Source organism: Microtus ochrogaster, chromosome 16, assembly GCF_000317375.1.
Source record: "Microtus ochrogaster isolate Prairie Vole_2 chromosome 16, MicOch1.0, whole genome shotgun sequence".
NCBI lineage: Eukaryota > Metazoa > Chordata > Mammalia > Rodentia > Cricetidae > Microtus > Microtus ochrogaster.
Window position 1 is genome coordinate 17,135,666 of NC_022018.1, and position 8,927 is coordinate 17,144,592.

The following is an 8,927-nucleotide window of genomic DNA, read 5'->3' on the forward strand; positions in this document are numbered from 1 at the left end:
GCACCGTGACATGCTCACAACCACACACGTATGTAAGTGAATTCTCACCCTCATGTGCGCACCGTGACATGCTCACAACCACACATGTATGTAAGTGAATTCTCACCCTCACGTGTGCACTGTGACAAGCTCACAACCACACATGTATGTAAATGAAAAAAAGTTAAAGTACTTCATTTGTTGTAATAATCAAATAAAATATAACTGCTGCAACTAAAGACCTAAGAGTATACAGAAAATTAGACACTGTTAAAGAACTCATTAGTAAAATGGAAGACACATGAGAAAAATGACCTAAAATATCATAGAAGCACAAAATTTAAGAAGGACACGACAGCATGCTGGCACATCACACACACACACACACACACACACACACACACACACACACACGAAACTTGACACATAGCCCGGCAGGTTCAGTGTGCAGCATGGGTCACGTTCAGAAGAGCGATAACAAAGAAGGCAGGTGGAAGCAATACTGGAAACCAAACCTGGACATTTGGAGAGTTGATGTAATTTATTTAGCAAGTCTGGCAAACTCAAGCATTATTATCTTAAATGCATTTCTTTATAAGCTCTAAAATAATTTTCAAAATATCAAAAACATCTCTAGATGTTTGCTTTTCTCTAGAGAGAAAAGACATCTACAAGCAAATAAAAAAAACAGTGAACAGTTGACTTCTCAATAGCAAAAGTGGAAACTGGGCAACTGTGAACAAACCTCTGTGATCTGGAGGTTATGGGACGGGACCATTAACCTGGACTTGCCTGTCCACCGAAGCCAGTTTAAAAGAATAAAAACATAAATTAGAGGGACTTTCATGGGGGAAGCCGAGGTGATTGCCACTAAGTGAACGTCAAAAACTCTAAAGTCTCTCAGAAGAAAGGAAATGATGGTGACCAGAAAGTGTGAGGCGAAGTGGGGAACCACAGGGTGCAGGAACAAACACAAACCATGAGGACCTCGCTGCAGTCAGGTGTGAAGTCAGAGCTACTGGGCAATAGTGCAGCCTGTGGAGTATGAGTGGATGCTGGGATGAAAACACCTCATGGTTCTTTTAATTCAAGAAGAGAATGAAATTCTCAACCAGGTTTTGTAGAGTCTGCCTGAGAAACACAGGACAGCTGATAGAAGATAGGAACAAATTCACACAGTCCAGCAGGGTTAACAATGGGCAGAGCTAATACATTGACCATGCATACATAAAATAAACATATAATGTTGGCAAACTTAGTTTTTCTTAAGGCCAAACAAGTGACTTAAAATCAGGCTCATAGACATGGACAGAAATGTGAGAAGCTTGGGTGATATGCTGTTATGGCTGCTTTAAATTTGAAGTGTGGTTAAGCGTCAATTTGTCTGGAGGCTAGCAGGATGCTCAGAGGGTGAAGGTCCCTGCTGCCAAGCTGAGTTCAGTCCCCAGGAGGGAAAGAACAGACTTTCTCATGTCGTCCCCTGACTTCTAAATGTACTTGCTACATATGAATGTTCCCATAACACTCACATGGTGGACAAATAAACTTTAAATTGTTTTGTTTGCCATTTCAGAGAAACACATCACAGAAAATCTAGTGGTTTTCAATAAGCATCATCTGTTCTAACTTCTACTGGTTAAGACAAAGCAATTATGGTTTTTGCATCCTGGACTGCATTCTTCATGGATGTGGTTGTGTTATACAAACATCCCTTTAATGCACACTGTCATTTTATGCTTTTTCCAGTGACTTAGTTCTTGTCATTTGTTTATTTTAAATATTTTAATTTATTTGCATTATTTTATATGTGTGTATTGCCTGCATTTATGTATGTTATACCGTGTGTGTCGTGTCAAATAAGTGGGAAGGAGGCTCCCCAAACTGAGATGACATTTTGTGAGCGATCATGTGTGTGCGGGGAACTAAGCCCAGGTCCTCTGCAAGAGCTGCAAGTGCTCTAAACACTGGGCCATCTCTCTAGCCCCTCATTTCTCTATATTGACCTTTATACTATGGAAATAACACTAGACAACAAACAAATCTGAGCAAATTTCTTTCTTCAGTTCAAAACTGGTCCTAAAACAGTGGGGACACTGCGCCATGTCTTCAATACATTTCCCCAGCATCTGCTAATGAATGTGCAGTGCCAGATGGTTCAAGGTTGCACAAGCCAAACACTCACACACATAAAAGACCCAAGTCTTTTTAAAGGAAATTTCACAAAGATGAGAGCCTTGAAGGTTAACAGGAAGGTGACAGTGACCAGTCCAGAGCGATTGTCTATTTAGTACCTACAAGAGAAGTTGCCAAAGAACTTGGCAGGGATCAGTCCACGGTAGTTCTGCGCATGAAGCAAAATGGGAGGGTGAAGACTCAATACGTGAAAGCCTCATGAGCTGACAACATGTTCAAAGAGTTGTCACTCTGACCTGTTGCCCTCTATCAATCAGATAGTGATGTGTGATGAATAGTGTTGTTGTGACAACTGGGGATGCCCAACTTGGTGAGTGGATAGAATAGAAACTCCGAGGCAGAGGGTCTGATTAGCTGCAGCTTTGCAAACCCCATTACATCTGGGAAGTAGGCTCAGCAAACAGATGAAATGCACCAAAGACTGTGTCTGTGCATGTAGTGATGGAGCTGTGGGCTGCATTCCTGCCACCCGGCTCCCAGCCACCTGGCTAGCTTATGCCCCAAAATAACAACACACAAACTGTATTCTTTTAAACACTGCTTGGCCCATTAGCTCTAGCCCTTACTGGCTAATTCTTAAAAATCAAGGTATTTTCAAAATATCTATCTTGGATTAGTTCAGCAGCATTTATAAACAAATATCTTTTAGCAGATGTTGCTCCTTCCTCACCATTAAAACAATTCAAAGAGAGCATAATAGCATACAGTATCAAAGTTCTCTGTTTATTTTCCATCTTTGTGCGGCTTTATTTTAACTCTATTTTGTTTATTTTTACTTTTTGTGACAGAAGGTTTTCTGTATATCTTTGTCCTGGAATAACTCTGTAGACCAGGCTGTCCTTGAACTCTCAGAGATCTGTCTGTCTCTGCCTCCCAGGCATTGGGATTAAAGGCGTGTGCTACCACACTTGAAGTCTCAGAGGTCAATCTCTCTCTGCCTTCCAAGTGTTGGGGATTAAAGGTGTGTCCTACCACACCCAACTACTCTCTTTCTTCCTTTTTTTTGTTTTTTACTTTAAGAACTTTAACTTTTAGCCTGCATATATTTTTAACACACTGTAAAGCATTTAAAGGTTTTTGTTTTGTTTTTGAATCTCTCTTTACTGTATCTCTCTTTTTCTGACCACATGAGCCTTTAAATTACTGAGCAATATGGATAGGATTAAAGCTGTGGCTTTGCTGGCTAGATCCAGCCCATTCCTTAGCTTTCCAGCCTCACGGCGGAGGTATCGGCTGTAGCCATGTTTATCACCACAACTCTGTGGCGTTTCAAGGTCCCTGCCAGCAAGCAAGCTGCAGCATTATGTCCACAGACAAAACTCAAGTCCTCTCTCTGTAGTTGGCCCTCCTGCCTCAAACAGTCAGAGTTTGCCCTGGCAGGATGGCCCAGAAAGCCAGCATTTTTAAACGGCGCAGCTTTTTTCCTGCTACGGCTGAAAACCGAAAAGCATGCATTCAGCTTTTCATCAACACCGTTTAAGTGTTTCGTGGCAGGACCTCTTAAAAGAGCTACAGGGTTTTGCAGCTAAAGCTGAATCAGGAAGCCTCTCTTAGATAAGAGCACTTGCTTGCCTCTAGCAAGCAGAGCAGAACTGAGAAATTGTTGCTACCAAGAAAACAGGCGCAATGTTTTCATTTTGTTCTAGAATTACTTTCCAAGCTATTTCAGGCTTTATGTGGATATAGTTATCCATGCCTGGGCATCGTGGATTTCAGGGAACACCGAATTGCAGAGAAGGAAGTATGTTCAAGGATTGGCGCACTGGCTGTCCAAATGGGCTCTTTCAAGCTCATCTGTACAGCAAATGCATTGGAAGTGAAATCACAAATTCTGTCACAAAACATGAAGTTTAGTCTAAAATGTATAGAAAGAATAAGGTCCACAATACCCAAGAATTAACAAGACAAATATGATAACAGAAATTTTTATCAGAATTATTATTTGCACACCTATAGTTTTTATCTAAAGGTGCCATAAACACAGTGGTTCTCAACATGTGGGTTATGACCCTTCTGGGGGTCAAACGACCCTTTCATAGGAGTTCATATATCAAATATCCTGCTTATCAGATATTTATATCATGATTCATGACAGTAGCAAAAATTACAGCTATAAAGTAGCATCAAAATAATTTCATGGCTCTTTGCTGCCAGACCTCCGCCATCATGGGTCGCAAGCACGCTCCCGGGAAGGGCCTGTCCCAGTCGGCGCTGCCCTACCACCGCAGCGTCCCCACGTGGCTGAAGCTGACGTCTGACAATGTGAAGGAACAAATTTACAAACTGGCCAAGAAAGGCCTCACTCCCTCCCAGATAGGTGTGATCCTGAGGGACTCGCACGGTGTGGCCCAGGTCTGTTTTGTGACTGGTAATAAAATCTTGAGAATCCTTAAATCCAAAGGCCTTGCCCCTGATCTCCCTGAGGGTCTCTACCATTTGATTAAGAAGGCAGTCGCTGTCCGAAAGCATCTTGAGAGGAACAGAAAGGATAAGGATGCTAAATTCCCCCTGATTCTGATAGAGAGCAGAATTCACCGGCTGGCTCGTTACTATAAGACCAAGCGGGTCCTCCCACCCAACTGGAAATATGAGTCATCCACAGCCTCTGCTTTAGTGGCATAAATTCCCTTGTATACACGAGCAATAAAATCACTTTGAATAAAAAAATAATAATTTCATGGTTGGGGTCAGCACACCACGAGGAACTGTATGAAAGGGTCACAGCATGAGGAAGCCTGAGAACCACTGAGTTGGCACATATTGCCCAACAGAGAAATCCCAGGCTAAACCAGGGCATCTCAATAGACAACAAAGGCAGCACTGAGCTGAGGGAGGTGGGTTGTTTGTAAGGTACACGCTGGCTCACAGTGGGAGAACAAAGGAAGTTATATCATCATAAACCCGCTACAAGTATATGATAAAATTGATCGTCAGGGACAAAATGGCATTTCTAAATAATTTTTATATTAAGAATTGAAAGGGTTTCTTCAACTTAGACTCTCTCTCTCTCTCTCTCTCTCTCTCTCACACACACACACACACACACACACACACACACACACACACACACACAAACTCAGAGCCCGGAGTCCCACGCACTGTTCCAGTGGACAAAAATATTGCTCGTACCAGAACTGCTTAAAAAGTAAGAAAGTCAGAAACAACCTAAATACCCACTTCTCAGAGAGGGGCTAAATAAATTATGATAGTCTCTACTGAGTTACCATACAGCACCTAGTTCCCTACAGCAACCCACTAACCACAGCCACACATGCTAATGTTTGGAAGGAAGGGCTGAAGAACACACATGACACAGCATCATTTCTGTAAAGTTTGAAATCAAGAAGCTATTCTCAGTGCTAGAGCTTGGATCTGGAATGTTCCACAAGCTCTGCATGTTACAGGCTTAGTTTCTGGACCAGCCTAGAGAGGTGGTGGAAACCTTAGGAGGGGGGTTTGGTAAGAGGTTTGGGGTTGTTTGGAATATGGCCTTGCAGGGAGTGGGGGAGCCCTGGTCTCTTCATTTTACTATTTTTCATACCCTGGCAGTGATGAGAGCTGTTTTGCTCCATAGTGTGTTTCTGCTCCACGCTACTGCCTCACACGGACCACAAACAGACATAGACTAAAACTGCCATATCTATGCATCAAAACCCACTTTTCTTCTTTATAAGCTGACGACCTCGGGCATTTTTTTTTTTTTTACTGTAACAAGTAACTTGTGATTCATAAAGACTGAAAAGCTCAAGGGAAAGTAGGCAAACAATTAGTTCACAGTTCAGTTAACTCCAGGAGGAGCTGTATGGAATGCTGAATGACACCAAACATTAATAATATTCTCAAAGACTTACCTACATATCTCACAATCATTGTTTTAAACAAAAGCACAAATTATTAGACCTCATCTCAGGCTGTGTGCAATCTAAGGTGGTAAATCAGACATTTAAACAATAACGTAGAATGCAGAATGCATGGGCAGATTGCCACTGGGAAAAAGAACCAAGGAAGACCCAAGAAGAATTCCAAGAAGAGAGGAGAGAAAATGGAAGATGTCTACTACCCAGAATGAGGGGATGATGCACAAAACCAGAGTGGAAGGGGGCGTTATGCAGAGGGTGGAGGATAATGAATGAGACAGGGTGTGGTTGCGTTTCTTGGGGTCTTGGACCACATTCTCCTCCTGTGGTCATGGACCACATTCTCCTCCTGTGGTCATGGACCACATTCTCCTCCTGAGATCGTGGACCACATTCTCTTCCTGGGATTATGGATCACATCTCCTGGGATCAAGGATCACAACTCCTGGGATCACAGATCATATCTCCTGGGCTCATGGACCACATTCTCCTCCTGAGATCATGGACCACATTCTCCTCCTGAGATCGTGGACCACATTCTCCTCCTGGGAAAAGCAGAACCACCTCAGCACCCCCCCCCCACACACACAGAGTTACTTCATGGTAAAACACAGGCAACTGTTCTTGCTCTCTTAGCTCTCATTTTAAAACATTTTATTATTTCTTGAGTTTATATATGTGTTTGGAGGTGAGGAGCTGGTGTGGGAGATCCTTCTGTCTATGTGTTGCTTTTATTGGTTAATAAATAAAGAACTGCTTTGGCCTATAACAGGGCAGAACTTAACTAGGAAGGGAAAACTAAGCTGAATGCTGGAAGAAGGCAGAGAACTGTTTTAGGGAGGAGCGGGCCTGCTTTTGGTCCCTGCCACCCAGCTAGCTTACACCCAAAATAACCACACAGAAACTGTATTCATTTAAGCACTGCCTGGCCCATCAGCTCCAACCTTCCGATTGGCGAACTCCTACATCCCAATTCAACCCATTTCCATCAATCTGTGCATTGCCACATGACTGTCTTACCAGCAAGATTCTAACTGGCATCCATCCCAGGCAGGAGATCCATAGCGTCTTCCTGTCTGTTCTTCTTCCCAGCATTCAGCTCTGTCTACTCCACCTATCTAAGTTCTACCCCATCAAAAGGCCAAGGCAGTTTCTTTATTAACCAATGAAAGCAACACAAATACAGAAGGACCTCCTATACCAGAGTACTCTGGAACTTTACCCAGTAAGCCACAGCCTTGTAGTGAGACACAGATTAATGGAGATGGGCTAGTTTAAGATGTATGAGTTAGCCAGAAATATGCTTAAGCTATTGGCCAAACAGTATTACAAATAATAAGGTTTCTGTGTGATTATTTTGGGGCAGCCGGGAACAAACAAGCGGCTTCCTACAACAAGGAGCAAGTGTGTACTACAGCACACATGTGGAGGTCAGGGGACAAGTTGAACTGGAGATAGAACTCAGGTCACCAGCTTGGTGGCAAGGAACTTTACTTATGGAGCCCTGTGCCACTCTGCTTTCTTCTCTTTACCAGACTCCTCTCATAGGTGCTTGGTCTTCAAGACATTTGCTTTGAATGCCTTGTAGAAGATAGAATTTCTTGATACCTGAGGTACAGCAAGAAGAGGACCTCCAAGTCAGCCCAGCTATGGTAGGTATGACTGTGAAAAAGTCGCTCCATCTCCTGAGCCCAAATTTCCTCATTGGGCTAAGCAAGAGGAAGAATAGAGGCATAAGCAACAGAGTCCAGTCACTGGTTAGCAATTGGTGGCACGGGGGTGGCAGGGCTGCTTCCTGAGGGTCTTGTTGGCATGCTGGGAGCAAGGGTGATGGCCTGTGTCCTGTTCACCATTCCTGTGGCACACAGGTAGGCTGAGACAGCTCAAGGTGAGGTAGACCCCTGAACTTCTGGCACCTTCCTTAATGTCTGTAAACACTGAAGTGTCTGCTCACTGTTGGAGCCACTCTCATCCTTAGAATGACTGTCACACTGACTAGATTGCATCTTTAGAAACATCCTCTTTGAAGTTCATAGCAAGGGTGACATCAGGCAGATACTCCCGGGCAGAGATGAGTATTTTCTAGAGGAAAGCTTTGACCTTTTAGTGGGGGAGGGGTGTTCAGTAGCCTTTCATCACTTCAGCACCGAGGGTCAACACTCACTAGACTTAGATATGAAACTCTGATTTCAGGAATGATTCACTGAGGCCCAGGTTGGCACAGGGGGAATACCCTGTCCACTAGGGACAAACCTTATAGTGGGGGTTGGGCAGTGAATCAGCCACCATCAGCCTGGAGAATGCCTGGGCTGGTTTCTCCTCCCACTCACAGCTAGGGGTTTTTTCTCTGTGTAATAAACAAGAGCAGCAGCAAGAAAGCTGCACCAGCCCAGTGTGTCTAAAGCGGTGTCTACTGCTAATTTCCAGTGTCGTGTGCTGAATTGCTTTGAATGAATCCCTCGCCGCTTTTAAACAAAACTTCAAACACACAAAGAATTAAGAATTGAGGACACAGGTCAGTGGTGGAGCACACACTCTGCATGCCTGGGTCTCTGGGCTCGATCTCCACCAGCACCACTAACAGCAAAGGAAGTGTGTAGCACGTACGGACACCGGCATATACACACATACGTGTGTGCATACATTCATCTTCAGCAGCTATGATGTCATGGACTGTCTCATGACTTTATACCCCACTGACTTCTCCCCAGGTGTTTGAAGTAAATCCCATGAGGTGCATGTCTTCAGTAAACTCGGATGACTTCTAAAAGCGGATTTCCAATCTAACAGCAATCTAACTCAATAGGCCTAAAGCCTTCTGATGCCTGGAGGCCAAACTAGCCTTTCTTCCCTTCTGCTGTTTTCGTCTGGTATTGTTTACAGTGACACAAAAATGGC

The 8,927-nt window shown here is 43.7% G+C and overlaps 1 pseudogene; it reads left to right on the forward strand.

Annotated features, from left to right (window-relative positions):
- The first annotated feature begins 4,318 nt into the window (after nt 1-4,318).
- Nucleotides 4,319-4,839, forward strand: LOC102000996 (annotated as a pseudogene).
- Nucleotides 4,840-8,927: the final 4,088 nt, after the last annotated feature.